This window comes from Scyliorhinus torazame, chromosome 5 (assembly GCF_047496885.1).
Source record: "Scyliorhinus torazame isolate Kashiwa2021f chromosome 5, sScyTor2.1, whole genome shotgun sequence".
NCBI lineage: Eukaryota > Metazoa > Chordata > Chondrichthyes > Carcharhiniformes > Scyliorhinidae > Scyliorhinus > Scyliorhinus torazame.
Genome location: NC_092711.1, coordinates 123,656,760 through 123,672,894, shown reverse-complemented (window position 1 = coordinate 123,672,894; position 16,135 = coordinate 123,656,760). Strand labels below are relative to the sequence as shown.

At 45.3% G+C, this 16,135-nt stretch overlaps 3 non-coding genes across 3 annotated transcripts; all 3 read right to left on the bottom strand.

Annotated features, from left to right (window-relative positions):
* Positions 1-725: 725 nt before the first annotated feature.
* On the bottom strand, positions 726-798 carry trnav-cac (transfer RNA valine (anticodon CAC)). Its single transcript has one exon. It is a non-coding gene; the product is annotated as a tRNA-Val (tRNA).
* Positions 799-7,128: 6,330 nt separating this feature from the next.
* On the bottom strand, positions 7,129-7,201 carry trnav-cac (transfer RNA valine (anticodon CAC)). The gene has a single exon. It is a non-coding gene; the product is annotated as a tRNA-Val (tRNA).
* An 8,558-nt stretch (positions 7,202-15,759) lies between these two features.
* Positions 15,760-15,832, bottom strand: trnav-cac (transfer RNA valine (anticodon CAC)). The gene has a single exon. It is a non-coding gene; the product is annotated as a tRNA-Val (tRNA).
* Positions 15,833-16,135: the final 303 nt, after the last annotated feature.

The window sequence follows — 16,135 nt, the reverse complement described above, 5'->3', positions numbered from 1 at the left end:
TTTTGTTTCAGAATGAAGCATCCGCAGTAAGTTGCATTTGTCGTTTATTTAGACATGTTTGAGATGGTGAATAAGTATGTTTATCTGCATTTGTAAATGCATGAAATTCTGTTGTGGATGAACTAGCTCCGAATATCCAAAATAGGAAGGTCCTTTTCTTCTCATTGCCTGTCGAAAATTCAGTGCTTGTGACTTAATGTGGAATTTATTTTAGTGGCTCATGAGAGACTAAACCTCATAATCCTCGAACATACGAGATGGGGGAACAAAAGTACTTTGTGCAAACATTCCTCACACAACATGAGAAGCACTTGATGTTTCTACCCGGTATGGCCCCGGGGACCTTTCGCATGTTAGGGGAATGTGCTAACCACTACACTACAGAAACCGCAGGCGGTGCAGTAATCAATGGACTTATGCAATGTTCAACCTCACTGTGTTGCTGCAGCTTCTCATGGTTCGTCTGAGAGGCCATGTCACTTATGACAAGAAGACAGCCGTTTCTTTAAAACCGATGTCTCAACTTAGAAAACAATCAGGAATCGAAATTTACAGACCTGAAGATAAGTTATGTTTTGCTTGAAGTGGAAGTTAAATTGAGAAGGCAGGGCTTTCGAAAATAACCACAACCATACGGGTGCATGCATTTTGCTATTCCTCGGTGATGAAGACCAGTTACGAGATTGCGGCTGTAGTCAGCAACAGACTAACCTGGTAGTACGAGATGTTTCTGCCCGGTTTCGAACCGGGGACCTTTCGCGTGTGAGGCGAATGTGATAACCACTACACTACAGAGACAGCAGGCAATCCACGGACGTGTACAATGTGCAACCTCACTGTGCTGCTGCAGATTCGCATGGTGAGGCTGAGAGGCTACGCCACTTATTACAAGACGACTGCCTTTTCTCATTTAATCTCTCCTGACTTGCACCCTGTCAGAGCGCTTTCCTGTTGTTCTGTTTGCTCCCACCGGGATTTGACTTGGTTAAAACGTCCGACATTTCTAACCCGTCCCGGTTTTAATGAAAGGTGATGGTGAAAGACGAGCTTTGTTGTCCTGTCGACAAATCCCGCCTGACTCGCTGAGTTGTTCCAGTATCTTCCGCAGATGTTGGATCAACTTTCGATGGCTATAACAGCGTGCTTCTGTGCCAGTTCCGCGGCTCGTTGGTCTAGGAGTATGATTCTCGCTTTGGGTGTCTCGATTGCGAAACTTGCGGGAGGTCCCGGGTTCAAATCCCGGACGAGCCCTTTGCTAACGTTTTCTGTTGGTCAGGCGATATGTTTTCTTCATTTCTTTGCGGCTCATTCGGCGGGATTCATTCACATTGGGTTTGCTTTGAGAAGCTGAGCTCACACAGCAGGGAACCAATAGGTTCGCGAGACAATCGCGGCATTGTCTAAAAGCTTGTCTATGTGTGGACATTCACTTACCTCTATTGACTTATTCCAGTAGATTCAGGCAGCTCTCTGTATGTTTCATTTTATTCAGTTCAACAACATCAGACTGTGTAATCTCTCTTCTCCCTCCACCATCTGTTTATTTCCATCAAGTTATTTTCATTCCTTCCATTGGTATGTTTTACCCTCAGCATTGCCCCCCTCCCCCCAGCCCATACCATCCTACTTGAGCAATCTGATCCCTGTGGCCAATTGTTCGCTGACACACTGCTTACTTTGTTCTGCTATTAACACATTCTGATCTCTTGAGGCGCCACTATCAGCACCTTTGTTAGCCTTGATTAGCCTAATTTACATTCCCTTTTTCTTTCTGTCCGAGACATTTTCGTCATTTTCCACCTATTGCTGACCACTCTATCGAGGCCCAATCGGGCACGCCAACCCCGCCCCATCCACATTAGTCTGAATCTGACCCCATTTCCAGTTCTCCAGCTTTGACAAAGAGTCACCCAGGCCCGGAACGACCGCTGCCATCTCGCTCCACAGAGGCTGTCAGTCCTGCTGAGATTGTCCAGTATGTTCTGTTTTTGTTTCAGAATGAAGCATCCGCAGTAAGTTGCATTTGTCGTTCATTTAGACATGTTTGAGATGGTGAATAAGTATGTTTATCTGCATTTGTAAATGCATGAAATTCTGTTGTGGATGAACTAGCTCCGAATATCCAAAATAAGAAGGTCCTTTTCTTCTCATTGCCTGTCGAAAATTCAGTGCTTGTGACTTAATGTGGAATTTATTTTAGTGGCTCATGAGAGACTAAACCTCATAATCCTCGAACATACGAGATGGGGGAACAAAAGTACTTTGTGCAAACATTCCTCACACAACATGAGAAGCACTTGATGTTTCTACCCGGTATGGCCTCGGGGACCTTTCGCATGTTAGGGTAATGTGCTAACCACTACACTACAGAAACCGCTGGCGGTGCAGTAATCAATGGACTTGTGCAGTGTTCAACCTCACTGTGTTGCTGCAGATTCTCATGGTTCGTCTGAGAGGCCATGTCACTTATTACAAGAAGACAGCCGTTTCTTTAAAACCGATGTCTCAACTTATAAAACAATCAGGAATCGAACTTTACAGACCTGAAGATAGGTTATGCTTGAAGTGGAAGTTAAATTGAGAAGGCAGGGCTTTCGAAAATAACCACAACCATACGGGTGCATGCATTTTTCTATTCCTCGTTGATGAAGACCAGTTACGAGATTGCGGCAATAGTCAGCAACAGACTAAACTGGAAGTACGAGAAGTTTCTGCTCGGTTTCGAACTTTTCGCGTGTTAGGCGAATGTGATAACCACTACACTACAGAAACAGCTGGCAATCAACGGACGTGTACAATGTGCAACCTCTCTGTGTTGCTGCAGATTCGCATGGTGAGGCTGAGAGGCCAGGCCACTTATTACAAGACGACTGCTGTTTCTTTCAAAAACAGATGTTTCAACATATAAAACCACAAGATGTAGAAATTAGATCGAACTTAACATGATCTGCGTTAACTTCACAGGGACGTGACCCATCTAATCCACAGAGCCAAAGTGGAGAATTGAACTGACTGGAGAGCTGCATCTTAACGCTGACCTCCCGGACCTCGGCCTCCTGAAATGTTCCAAAGAAGCTCAACAAACACTCGAGGACCAGCAGCGCATCTTTCCACTGGGCTCAATACAGCTTGCACACTCATAGTGTGTGCAACAGTCTGACACTGTAAATGCTGCCCCACTCTGTGTGTACTTCCATCGCAGATTTGGGTTTGAATCTTGTTTCCACTTCTTCTTTGTATCCGGGCGGTAGTTGTTGAGAGCTGGCACAGACACAGCGGCTGGAATGGCCTCATACTGTGGTGTAATTATTCTCTCATTCGATGCTCACCTCACTCTGTGGCCAGGGAACCCTAGGCCTTTTCTCATTTAATCTCTCCTGACTTGCACCCTGTCAGAGCGCTTTCCTGTTGTTCTGTTTGCTCCCACCAGGATTTGACTTGGTTAAAACGTCCGACATTTCTAACCCGCCCCGGTTTAAATGAAAGGTGATGGTGAAAGACGAGCTTTGTTGTCCTGTCGACAAATCCCGCCTGACTCGCTGAGTTGTTCCAGTATTTTCCGCAGATGTTAGATCGACTTTCGATGGCAATAACAGCGTGCTTCTGTTACGTTCCCGGGGCTCGTTGGTCTAGGGGTATGACATTCACTTACCTCTATTGACTAATTCCAGTTGATTCAGGCAGCTCTCTGTATGTTTCATTTTATTCAGTTCAACAACATCAGACTGTGTAATCTCTCTTCTACCTCCACCATCTGTTTATTTCCATCAAGTTATTTTCATTCCTTTCATTGGTATGTTTTACCCTCAGCATTGCCCCCCAGCCCATACCATCCTACTTGAGCAACCCTGTCGCCAATTGTTCGCTGACACACTGCTTACTTTGTTCTGCTATTAACACATTCTGATCTCTTGAGGCGCCACTATCAGCACCTTTGTTAGCCTTGATTAGCCTCATTTACATTCCCTTTTTCTTTCTGTCCGAGACATTTTCGTCATTTTCCACCTATTGCTGACCACTCTATCGAGGCCCAATAGGGCACGCCAACCCCGCCCCATCCACATTAGTCTGAATCTGACCCCATTTCCAGTTCTCCAGCTTTGACAAAGAGTCACCCAGGCCCGGAACGACCGCTGCCATCTCGCTCCACAGAGGCTGTCAGTCCTGCTGAGATTGTCCAGTATGTTCTGTTTTTGTTTCAGAATGAAGCATCCGCAGTAAGTTGCATTTGTCGTTTATTTAGACATGTTTGAGATGGTGAATAAGTATGTTAATCTGCATTTGTAAATGCATGAAATTCTGTTGTGGATGAACTAGCTCCGAATGTCCAAAATAAGAAGGTCCTTTTCTTCTCATTGCCTGTCGATAATTCAGTGCTTGTGACTTAATGTGGAATTTATTTTAGTGGCTCATGAGAGACTAAACCTCATAATCCTCGAACATACGAGATGGGGGAACAAAAGTACTTTGTGCAAACATTCCTCACACAACATGAGAAGCACTGGATGTTTCTACCCGGTATGGCCTCGGGGACCTGTCCCATGTTAGGGGAATGTGCTAACCACTACACTACAGAAACCGCTGGCGGTGCAGTAATCAATGGACTTGTGCAATGTTCAACCTCACTGTGTTGCTGCAGATTCTCATGGTTCGTCTGAGAGGCCATGTCACTTATTACAAGAAGACAGCCGTTTCTTTAAAACCGATGTCTCAACTTATAAAACAATCAGGAATCGAACTTTACAGACCTGAAGATAAGTTATGCTTGAAGTGGAAATTAAATTGAGAAGGCAGGGCTTTCGAAAATAACCACAACCATACGGGTGCATGCATTTTGCTATTCCTCGTTGATGAAGACCAGTTACGAGATTGCGGCAATAGTCAGCAACAGACTAAACTGGAAGTACGAGAAGTTTCTGCTCGGTTTCGAACTTTTCGCGTGTTAGGCGAATGTGATAACCACTACACTATAGAAACAGCTGGAAATCAACGGACGTGTACAATGTGCAACCTCACTGTGTTGCTGCAGATTCGCATGGTGAGGCTGAGAGGCCAGGCCACTTATTACAAGACGACTGCTGTTTCTTTCAAAGCAGATGTTTCAACATATAAAACCACAAGATGTAGAAATTAGATCGAACTTAACATGATCTGCGTTAACTTCACAGGGACGTGACCCATCTAATCCACAGAGCCAAAGTGGAGAATTGAACTGACTGGAGAGCTGCATCTTAACGCTGACCTCCCGGACCTCGGCCTCCTGAAATGTTCCAAAGAAGCTCAACAAACACTCGAGGAACAGCAGCGCATCTTTCCACTGGGCTCAATACAGCTTTCACACTCATAGTGTGTGCAACAGTCTCACACTGTAAATGCTGCCCCCATTCTGTGTGTACTTCCATCGCAGATTTGGGTTTGAATCTTGTTTCCACTTCTTCTTTGTATCCGGGCGGTAGTTGTTGAGAGCTGGCACAGACACAGCGGCTAGAATGGCCTCATACTGTGGTGTAATTATTCTCTCATTCGATGCTCACCTCACTCTGTGGCCAGGGAACCCTAGGCCTTTTCTCATTTAATCTCTCCTGACTTGCACCCTGTCAGAGCGCTTTCCTGATGTTCTGTTTGCTCCCACCAGGATTTGGCTTGGTTAAAACGTCCGACATTTCTAACCTTCCCCGGTTTTAATGAAAGGTGATGGTGAAAGACGAGCTTTGTTGTCCTGTCGACAAATCCCGCCTGACTCGCTGAGTTGTTCCAGTATTTTCCGCAGATGTTAGATCGACTTTCGATGGCAATAACAGCGTGCTTCTGTTACGTTCCCGGGGCTCGTTGGTCTAGGGATATGACATTCACTTACCTCTATTGACTAATTCCAGTTGATTCAGGCAGCTCTCTGTATGTTTCATTTTATTCAGTTCAACAACATCAGACTGTGTAATCTCTCTTCTACCTCCACCATCTGTTTATTTCCATCAAGTTATTTTCATTCCTTCCATTGGTATGTTTTACCCTCAGCATTGCCCCCCTCCCCCCAGCCCATACCATCCTACTTGAGCAACCCTGTCGCCAATTGTTCGCTGACACACTGCTTACTTTGTTCTGCTATTAACACATTCTGATCTCTTGAGGCGCCACTATCAGCACCTTTGTTAGCCTTGATTAGCCTCATTTACATTCCCTTTTTCTTTCTGTCCGAGACATTTTCGTCATTTTCCACCTATTGCTGACCACTCTATCGAGGCCCAATATGGCACGCCAACCCCGCCCCATCCACATTAGTCTGAATCTGACCCCATTTCCAGTTCTCCAGCTTTGACAAAGAGTCACCCAGGCCCGGAACGACCGCTGCCATCTCGCTCCACAGAGGCTGTCAGTCCTGCTGAGATTGTCCAGTATGTTCTGTTTTTGTTTCAGAATGAAGCATCCGCAGTAAGTTGCATTTGTCGTTTATTTAGACATGTTTGAGATGGTGAATAAGTATGTTTACCTGCATTTGTAAATGCATGAAATTCTGTTGTGGATGAACTAGCTCCGAATATCCAAAATAGGAAGGTCCTTTTCTTCTCATTGCCTGCCGAAAATTCAGTGCTTGTGACTTAATGTGGAATTTATTTTAGTGGCTCATGAGAGACTAAACCTCATAATCCTCGAACATACGAGATGGGGGAACAAAAGTACTTTGTGCAAACATTCCTCACACAACATGAGAAGCACTTGATGTTTCTACCCGGTATGGCCCCGGGGACCTTTCGCATGTTAGGGGAATGTGCTAACCACTACACTACAGAAACCGCTGGCGGTGCAGTAATCAATGGACTTTTGCAATGTTCAACCTCACTGTGTTGCTGCAGCGTCTCATGGTTCGTCTGAGAGGCCATGTCACTTATGACAAGAAGACAGCCGTTTCTTTAAAACCGATGTCTCAACTTAGAAAACAATCAGGAATCGAAATTTACAGACCTGAAGATAAGTTATGTTTTGCTTGAAGTGGAAGTTAAATTGAGAAGGCAGGGCTTTCGAAAATAACCACAACCATACGGGTGCATGCAGTTTGCTATTTTTCGGTGATGAAGACCAGTTATGAGATTGCGGCAAAAGTCAGCAACCGAACAACCTGGTAGCCCGAGGTGTTTCTGCCCGGTTTCGAACCGGAGACCTTTCGCGTGTGAGGCGAACGTGATAACCACTACACTACAGAAACAGCTGGCAATCCACGGACGTGTACAATGTGCAACCTCACTGTGCTGCTGCAGATTCGCATGGTGAGGCTGAGATGCTAGGCCACTTATTACAAGACGACTGCCTTTTCTCATTTAATCTCTCCTGACTTGCACCCTGTCAGAGCGCTTTCCTGTTGTTCTGTTTGCTCCCACCGGGATTTGACTTGGTTAAAACGTCCGACATTTCTAACCCGTCCCGGTTTTAATGAAAGGTGATGGTGAAAGACGAGCTTTGTTGTCCTGTCGACAAATCCCGCCTGACTCGCTGAGTTGTTCCAGTATCTTCCGCAGATGTTGGATCAACTTTCGATGGCTATAACAGCGTGCTTCTGTGCCAGTTCCGCGGCTCGTTGGTCTAGGAGTATGATTCGCGCTTTGGGTGTCTCGATTGCGAAACTTGCGGGAGGTCCCGGGTTCAAATCCCGGACGAGCCCTTTGATAACGTTTTCTGTTGGTCAGGCGATATGTTTTCTTCATTTCTATGCGGCTCATTCGGCGGGATTCATTCACATTGGGTTTGCTTTGAGAAGCTGAGCTCACACAGCAGGGAACCAATAGGTTCGCGAGACAATCGCGACATTGTCTAAAAGCTTGTCTATGTGTGGACATTCACTTACCTCTATTGACTTATTCCAGTAGATTCAGGCAGCTCTCTGTATGTTTCATTTTATTCAGTTCAACAACATCAGACTGTGTAATCTCTCTTCTCCCTCCACCATCTGTTTATTTCCATCAAGTTATTTTCATTCCTTCCATTGGTATGTTTTACCCTCAGCATTGCCCCCCTCCCCCCAGCCCATACCATCCTACTTGAGCAATCTGATCCCTGTGGCCAATTGTTCGCTGACACACTGCTTACTTTGTTCTGCTATTAACACATTCTGATCTCTTGAGGCGCCACTATCAGCACCTTTGTTAGCCTTGATTAGCTCATTTACATTCCCTTTTTCTTTCTGTCCGAGACATTTTCGTCATTTTCCACCTATTGCTGACCACTCTATCGAGGCCCAATCGGGCACGCCAACCCCGCCCCATCCACATTAGTCTGAATCTGACCCCATTTCCAGTTCTCCAGCTTTGACAAAGAGTCACCCAGGCCCGGAACGACCGCTGCCATCTCGCTCCACAGAGGCTGTCAGTCCTGCTGAGATTGTCCAGTATGTTCTGTTTTTGTTTCAGAATGAAGCATCCGCAGTAAGTTGCATTTGTCGTTTATTTAGACATGTTTGAGATGGTGAATAAGTATGTTAATCTGCATTTGTAAATGCATGAAATTCTGTTGTGGATGAACTAGCTCCGAATGTCCAAAATAAGAAGGTCCTTTTCTTCTCATTGCCTGTCGATAATTCAGTGCTTGTGACTTAATGTGGAATTTATTTTAGTGGCTCATGAGAGACTAAACCTCATAATCCTCGAACATACGAGATGGGGGAACAAAAGTACTTTGTGCAAACATTCCTCACACAACATGAGAAGCACTTGATGTTTCTACCCGGTATGGCCTCGGGGACCTTTCCCATGTTAGGGGAATGTGCTAACCACTACACTACAGAAACCGCTGGCGGTGCAGTAATCAATGGACTTGTGCAATGTTCAACCTCACTGTGTTGCTGCAGATTCTCATGGTTCGTCTGAGAGGCCATGTCACTTATGACAAGAAGACAGCCGTTTCTTTAAAACCGATGTCTCAACTTATAAAACAATCAGGAATCGAACTTTACAGACCTGAAGATAAGTTATGCTTGAAGTGGAAGTTAAATTGAGAAGGCAGGGCTTTCGAAAATAACCACAACCATACGGGTGCATGCATTTTGCTATTCCTCGTTGATGAAGACCAGTTACGAGATTGCGGCAATAGTCAGCAACAGACTAAACTGGAAGTACGAGAACTTTCTGCTCGGTTTCGAACTTTTCGCGTGTTAGGCGAATGTGATAACCACTACACTATAGAAACAGATGGAAATCAACGGACGTGTACAATGTGCAACCTCACTGTGTTGCTGCAGATTCGCATGGTGAGGCTGAGAGGCCAGGCCACTTATTACAAGACGACTGCTGTTTCTTTCAAAGCAGATGTTTCAACATATAAAACCACAAGATGTAGAAATTAGATCGAACTTAACATGATCTGCGTTAACTTCACAGGGACGTGACCCATCTAATCCACAGAGCCAAAGTGGAGAATTGAACTGACTGGAGAGCTGCATCTTAACGCTGACCTCCCGGACCTCGGCCTCCTGAAATGTTCCAAAGAAGCTCAACAAACACTCGAGGAACAGCAGCGCATCTTTCCACTGGGCTCAATACAGCTTGCACACTCATAGTGTGTGCAACAGTCTCACACTGTAAATGCTGCCCCCATTCTGTGTGTACTTCCATCGCAGATTTGGGTTTGAATCTTGTTTCCACTTCTTCTTTGTATCCGGGCGGTAGTTGTTGAGAGCTGGCACAGACACAGCGGCTAGAATGGCCTCATACTGTGGTGTAATTATTCTCTCATTCGATGCTCACCTCACTCTGTGGCCAGGGAACCCTCGGCCTTTTCTCATTTATTCTCTCCTGACTTGCACCCTGTCAGACCGCTTTCCTGTTGTTCTGTTTGCTCCCACCAGGATTTGGCTTGGTTAAAACGTCCGACATTTCTAACCTTCCCCGGTTTTAATGAAAGGTGATGGTGAAAGACGAGCTTTGTTGTCCTGTCGACAAATCCCGCCTGACTCGCTGAGTTGTTCCAGTATTTTCCGCAGATGTTAGATCGACTTTCGATGGCAATAACAGCGTGCTTCTGTTACGTTCCCGGGGCTCGTTGGTCTAGGGGTATGACATTCACTTACCTCTATTGACTAATTCCAGTTGATTCAGGCAGCTCTCTGTATGTTTCATTTTATTCAGTTCAACAACATCAGACTGTGTAATCTCTCTTCTACCTCCACCATCTCTTTATTTCCATCAAGTTATTTTCATTCCTTCCATTGGTATGTTTTACCCTCAGCATTGCCCCCCTCCCCCCAGCCCATACCATCCTACTTGAGCAACCCTGTCGCCAATTGTTCGCTGACACACTGCTTACTTTGTTCTGCTATTAACACATTCTGATCTCTTGAGGCGCCACTATCAGCACCTTTGTTAGCCTTGATTAGCCTCATTTACATTCCCTTTTTCTTTCTGTCCGAGACATTTTCGTCATTTTCCACCTATTGCTGACCACTCTATCGAGGCCCAATAGGGCACGCCAACCCCGCCCCATCCACATTAGTCTGAATCTGACCCCATTTCCAGTTCTCCAGCTTTGACAAAGAGTCACCCAGGCCCGGAACGACCGCTGCCATCTCGCTCCACAGAGGCTGTCAGTCCTGCTGAGATTGTCCAGTATGTTCTGTTTTTGTTTCAGAATGAAGCATCCGCAGTAAGTTGCATTTGTCGTTTATTTAGACATGTTTGAGATGGTGAATAAGTATGTTTATCTGCATTTGTAAATGCATGAAATTCTGTTGTGGATGAACTAGCTCCGAATATCCAAAATAGGAAGGTCCTTTTCTTCTCATTGCCTGTCGAAAATTCAGTGCTTGTGACTTAATGTGGAATTTATTTTAGTGGCTCATGAGAGACTAAACCTCATAATCCTCGAACATACGAGATGGGGGAACAAAAGTACTTTGTGCAAACATTCCTCACACAACATGAGAAGCACTTGATGTTTCTACCCGGTATGGCCTCGGGGACCTTTCCCATGTTAGGGGAATGTGCTAACCACTACACTACAGAAACCGCTGGCGGTGCAGTAATCAATGGACTTGTGCAATGTTCAACCTCACTGTGTTGCTGCAGATTCTCATGGTTCGTCTGAGAGGCCATGTCACTTATTACAAGAAGACAGCCGTTTCTTTAAAACAGATGTCTCAACTTAGAAAACAATCAGGAATCGAAATTTACAGACCTGAAGATAAGTTATGTTTTGCTTGAAGTGGAAGTTAAATTGAGAAGGCAGGGCTTTCGAAAATAACCACAACCATACGGGTGCATGCATTTTGCTATTCCTCGTTGATGAAGACCAGTTACGAGATTGCGGCAATAGTCAGCAACAGACTAAACTGGAAGTACGAGAACTTTCTGCTCGGTTTCGAACTTTTCGCGTGTTAGGCGAATGTGATAACCACTACACTATAGAAACAGATGGAAATCAACGGACGTGTACAATGTGCAACCTCACTGTGTTGCTGCAGATTCGCATGGTGAGGCTGAGAGGCCAGGCCACTTATTACAAGACGACTGCTGTTTCTTTCAAAGCAGATGTTTCAACATATAAAACCACAAGATGTAGAAATTAGATCGAACTTAACATGATCTGCGTTAACTTCACAGGGACGTGACCCATCTAATCCACAGAGCCAAAGTGGAGAATTGAACTGACTGGAGAGCTGCATCTTAACGCTGACCTCCCGGACCTCGGCCTCCTGAAATGTTCCAAAGAAGCTCAACAAACACTCGAGGAACAGCAGCGCATCTTTCCACTGGGCTCAATACAGCTTGCACACTCATAGTGTGTGCAACAGTCTCACACTGTAAATGCTGCCCCCATTCTGTGTGTACTTCCATCGCAGATTTGGGTTTGAATCTTGTTTCCACTTCTTCTTTGTATCCGGGCGGTAGTTGTTGAGAGCTGGCACAGACACAGCGGCTAGAATGGCCTCATACTGTGGTGTAATTATTCTCTCATTCGATGCTCACCTCACTCTGTGGCCAGGGAACCCTCGGCCTTTTCTCATTTAATCTCTCCTGACTTGCACCCTGTCAGACCGCTTTCCTGTTGTTCTGTTTGCTCCCACCAGGATTTGGCTTGGTTAAAACGTCCGACATTTCTAACCTTCCCCGGTTTTAATGAAAGGTGATGGTGAAAGACGAGCTTTGTTGTCCTGTCGACAAATCCCGCCTGACTCGCTGAGTTGTTCCAGTATTTTCCGCAGATGTTAGATCGACTTTCGATGGCAATAACAGCGTGCTTCTGTTACGTTCCCGGGGCTCGTTGGTCTAGGGGTATGACATTCACTTACCTCTATTGACTAATTCCAGTTGATTCAGGCAGCTCTCTGTATGTTTCATTTTATTCAGTTCAACAACATCAGACTGTGTAATCTCTCTTCTACCTCCACCATCTCTTTATTTCCATCAAGTTATTTTCATTCCTTCCATTGGTATGTTTTACCCTCAGCATTGCCCCCCTCCCCCCAGCCCATACCATCCTACTTGAGCAACCCTGTCGCCAATTGTTCGCTGACACACTGCTTACTTTGTTCTGCTATTAACACATTCTGATCTCTTGAGGCGCCACTATCAGCACCTTTGTTAGCCTTGATTAGCCTCATTTACATTCCCTTTTTCTTTCTGTCCGAGACATTTTCGTCATTTTCCACCTATTGCTGACCACTCTATCGAGGCACAATAGGGCACGCCAACCCCGCCCCATCCACATTAGTCTGAATCTGACCCCATTTCCAGTTCTCCAGCTTTGACAAAGAGTCACCCAGGCCCGGAACGACCGCTGCCATCTCGCTCCACAGAGGCTGTCAGTCCTGCTGAGATTGTCCAGTATGTTCTGTTTTTGTTTCAGAATGAAGCATCCGCAGTAAGTTGCATTTGTCGTTTATTTAGACATGTTTGAGATGGTGAATAAGTATGTTTATCTGCATTTGTAAATGCATGAAATTCTGTTGTGGATGAACTAGCTCCGAATATCCAAAATAGGAAGGTCCTTTTCTTCTCATTGCCTGTCGAAAATTCAGTGCTTGTGACTTAATGTGGAATTTATTTTAGTGGCTCATGAGAGACTAAACCTCATAATCCTCGAACATACGAGATGGGGGAACAAAAGTACTTTGTGCAAACATTCCTCACACAACATGAGAAGCACTTGATGTTTCTACCCGGTATGGCCTCGGGGACCTTTCCCATGTTAGGGGAATGTGCTAACCACTACACTACAGAAACCGCTGGCGGTGCAGTAATCAATGGACTTGTGCAATGTTCAACCTCACTGTGTTGCTGCAGATTCTCATGGTTCGTCTGAGAGGCCATGTCACTTATTACAAGAAGACAGCCGTTTCTTTAAAACAGATGTCTCAACTTAGAAAACAATCAGGAATCGAAATTTACAGACCTGAAGATAAGTTATGTTTTGCTTGAAGTGGAAGTTAAATTGAGAAGGCAGGGCTTTCGAAAATAACCACAACCATACGGGTGCATGCATTTTGCTATTCCTCGTTGATGAAGACCAGTTACGAGATTGCGGCAATAGTCAGCAACAGACTAAACTGGAAGTACGAGAACTTTCTGCTCGGTTTCGAACTTTTCGCGTGTTAGGCGAATGTGATAACCACTACACTATAGAAACAGATGGAAATCAACGGACGTGTACAATGTGCAACCTCACTGTGTTGCTGCAGATTCGCATGGTGAGGCTGAGAGGCCAGGCCACTTATTACAAGACGACTGCTGTTTCTTTCAAAGCAGATGTTTCAACATATAAAACCACAAGATGTAGAAATTAGATCGAACTTAACATGATCTGCGTTAACTTCACAGGGACGTGACCCATCTAATCCACAGAGCCAAAGTGGAGAATTGAACTGACTGGAGAGCTGCATCTTAACGCTGACCTCCCGGACCTCGGCCTCCTGAAATGTTCCAAAGAAGCTCAACAAACACTCGAGGAACAGCAGCGCATCTTTCCACTGGGCTCAATACAGCTTGCACACTCATAGTGTGTGCAACAGTCTCACACTGTAAATGCTGCCCCCATTCTGTGTGTACTTCCATCGCAGATTTGGGTTTGAATCTTGTTTCCACTTCTTCTTTGTATCCGGGCGGTAGTTGTTGAGAGCTGGCACAGACACAGCGGCTAGAATGGCCTCATACTGTGGTGTAATTATTCTCTCATTCGATGCTCACCTCACTCTGTGGCCAGGGAACCCTAGGCCTTTTCTCATTTAATCTCTCCTGACTTGCACCCTGTCAGACCGCTTTCCTGTTGTTCTGTTTGCTCCCACCAGGATTTGGCTTGGTTAAAACGTCCGACATTTCTAACCTTCCCCGGTTTTAATGAAAGGTGATGGTGAAAGACGAGCTTTGTTGTCCTGTCGACAAATCCCGCCTGACTCGCTGAGTTGTTCCAGTATTTTCCGCAGATGTTAGATCGACTTTCGATGGCAATAACAGCGTGCTTCTGTTACGTTCCCGGGGCTCGTTGGTCTAGGGGTATGACATTCACTTACCTCTATTGACTAATTCCAGTTGATTCAGGCAGCTCTCTGTATGTTTCATTTTATTCAGTTCAACAACATCAGACTGTGTAATCTCTCTTCTACCTCCACCATCTGTTTATTTCCATCAAGTTATTTTCATTCCTTTCATTGGTATGTTTTACCCTCAGCATTGCCCCCCTCCCCCCAGCCCATACCATCCTACTTGAGCAACCCTGTCGCCAATTGTTCGCTGACACACTGCTTACTTTGTTCTGCTATTAACACATTCTGATCTCTTGAGGCGCCACTATCAGCACCTTTGTTAGCCTTGATTAGCCTCATTTACATTCCCTTTTTCTTTCTGTCCGAGACATTTTCGTCATTTTCCACCTATTGCTGACCACTCTATCGAGGCCCAATAGGGCACGCCAACCCCGCCCCATCCACATTAGTCTGAATCTGACCCCATTTCCAGTTCTCCAGCTTTGACAAAGAGTCACCCAGGCCCGGAACGACCGCTGCCATCTCGCTCCACAGAGGCTGTCAGTCCTGCTGAGATTGTCCAGTATGTTCTGTTTTTGTTTCAGAATGAAGCATCCGCACTAAGTTACATTTGTCGTTTATTTAGACATGTTTGAGATGGTGAATAAGTATGTTTATCTGCATTTGTAAATGCATGAAATTCTGTTGTGGATGAACTAGCTCCGAATATCCAAAATAGGAAGGTCCTTTCCTTCTCTTTGCCTGTCGATAATTCAGTGCTTGTGACTTAATGTGGAATTTATTTTAGTGGCTCATGAGAGACTAAACCTCATAATCCTCGAACATACGAGATGGGGGAACAAAAGTACTTTGTGCAAACATTCCTCACACAACATGAGAAGCACTTGATGTTTCTACCCGGTATGGCCCCGGGGACCTTTCGCATGTTAGGGGAATGTGCTAACCACTACACTACAGAAACCGCTGGCGGTGCAGTAATCAATGGACTTATGCAATGTTCAACCTCACTGTGTTGCTGCAGCTTCTCATGGTTCGTCTGAGAGGCCATGTCACTTATGACAAGAAGACAGCCGTTTCTTTAAAACCGATGTCTCAACTTAGAAAACAATCAGGAATCGAAATTTACAGACCTGAAGATAAGTTATGTTTTGCTTGAAGTGGAAGTTAAATTGAGAAGGCAGGGCTTTCGAAAATAACCACAACCATACGGGTGCATGCATTTTGCTATTTCTCGGTGATGAAGACCAGTTATGAGATTGCGGCTGTAGTCAGCAACAGACTAACCTGGTAGTACGAGATGTTTCTGTCCGGTTTCGAACCGGGGACTTTTCGCGTGTGAGGCGAATGTGATAACCACTACACTACAGAAACAGCTGGCAATCCACGGACCTGTACAATGTGCAACCTCACTGTGCTGCTGCAGATTCGCATGGTGAGGCTGAGAGGCTAGGCCACTTATTACAAGACGACTGCCTTTTCTCATTTAATCTCTCCTGACTTGCACCCTGTCAGAGCGCTTTCCTGTTGTTCTGTTTGCTCCCACCGGGATTTGACTTGGTTAAAACGTCCGACATTTCTAACCCGTCCCGGTTTTAATGAAAGGTGATGGTGAAAGACGAGCTTTGTTGTCCTGTCGACAAATCCCGCCTGACTCGCTGAGTTGTTCCAGTATCT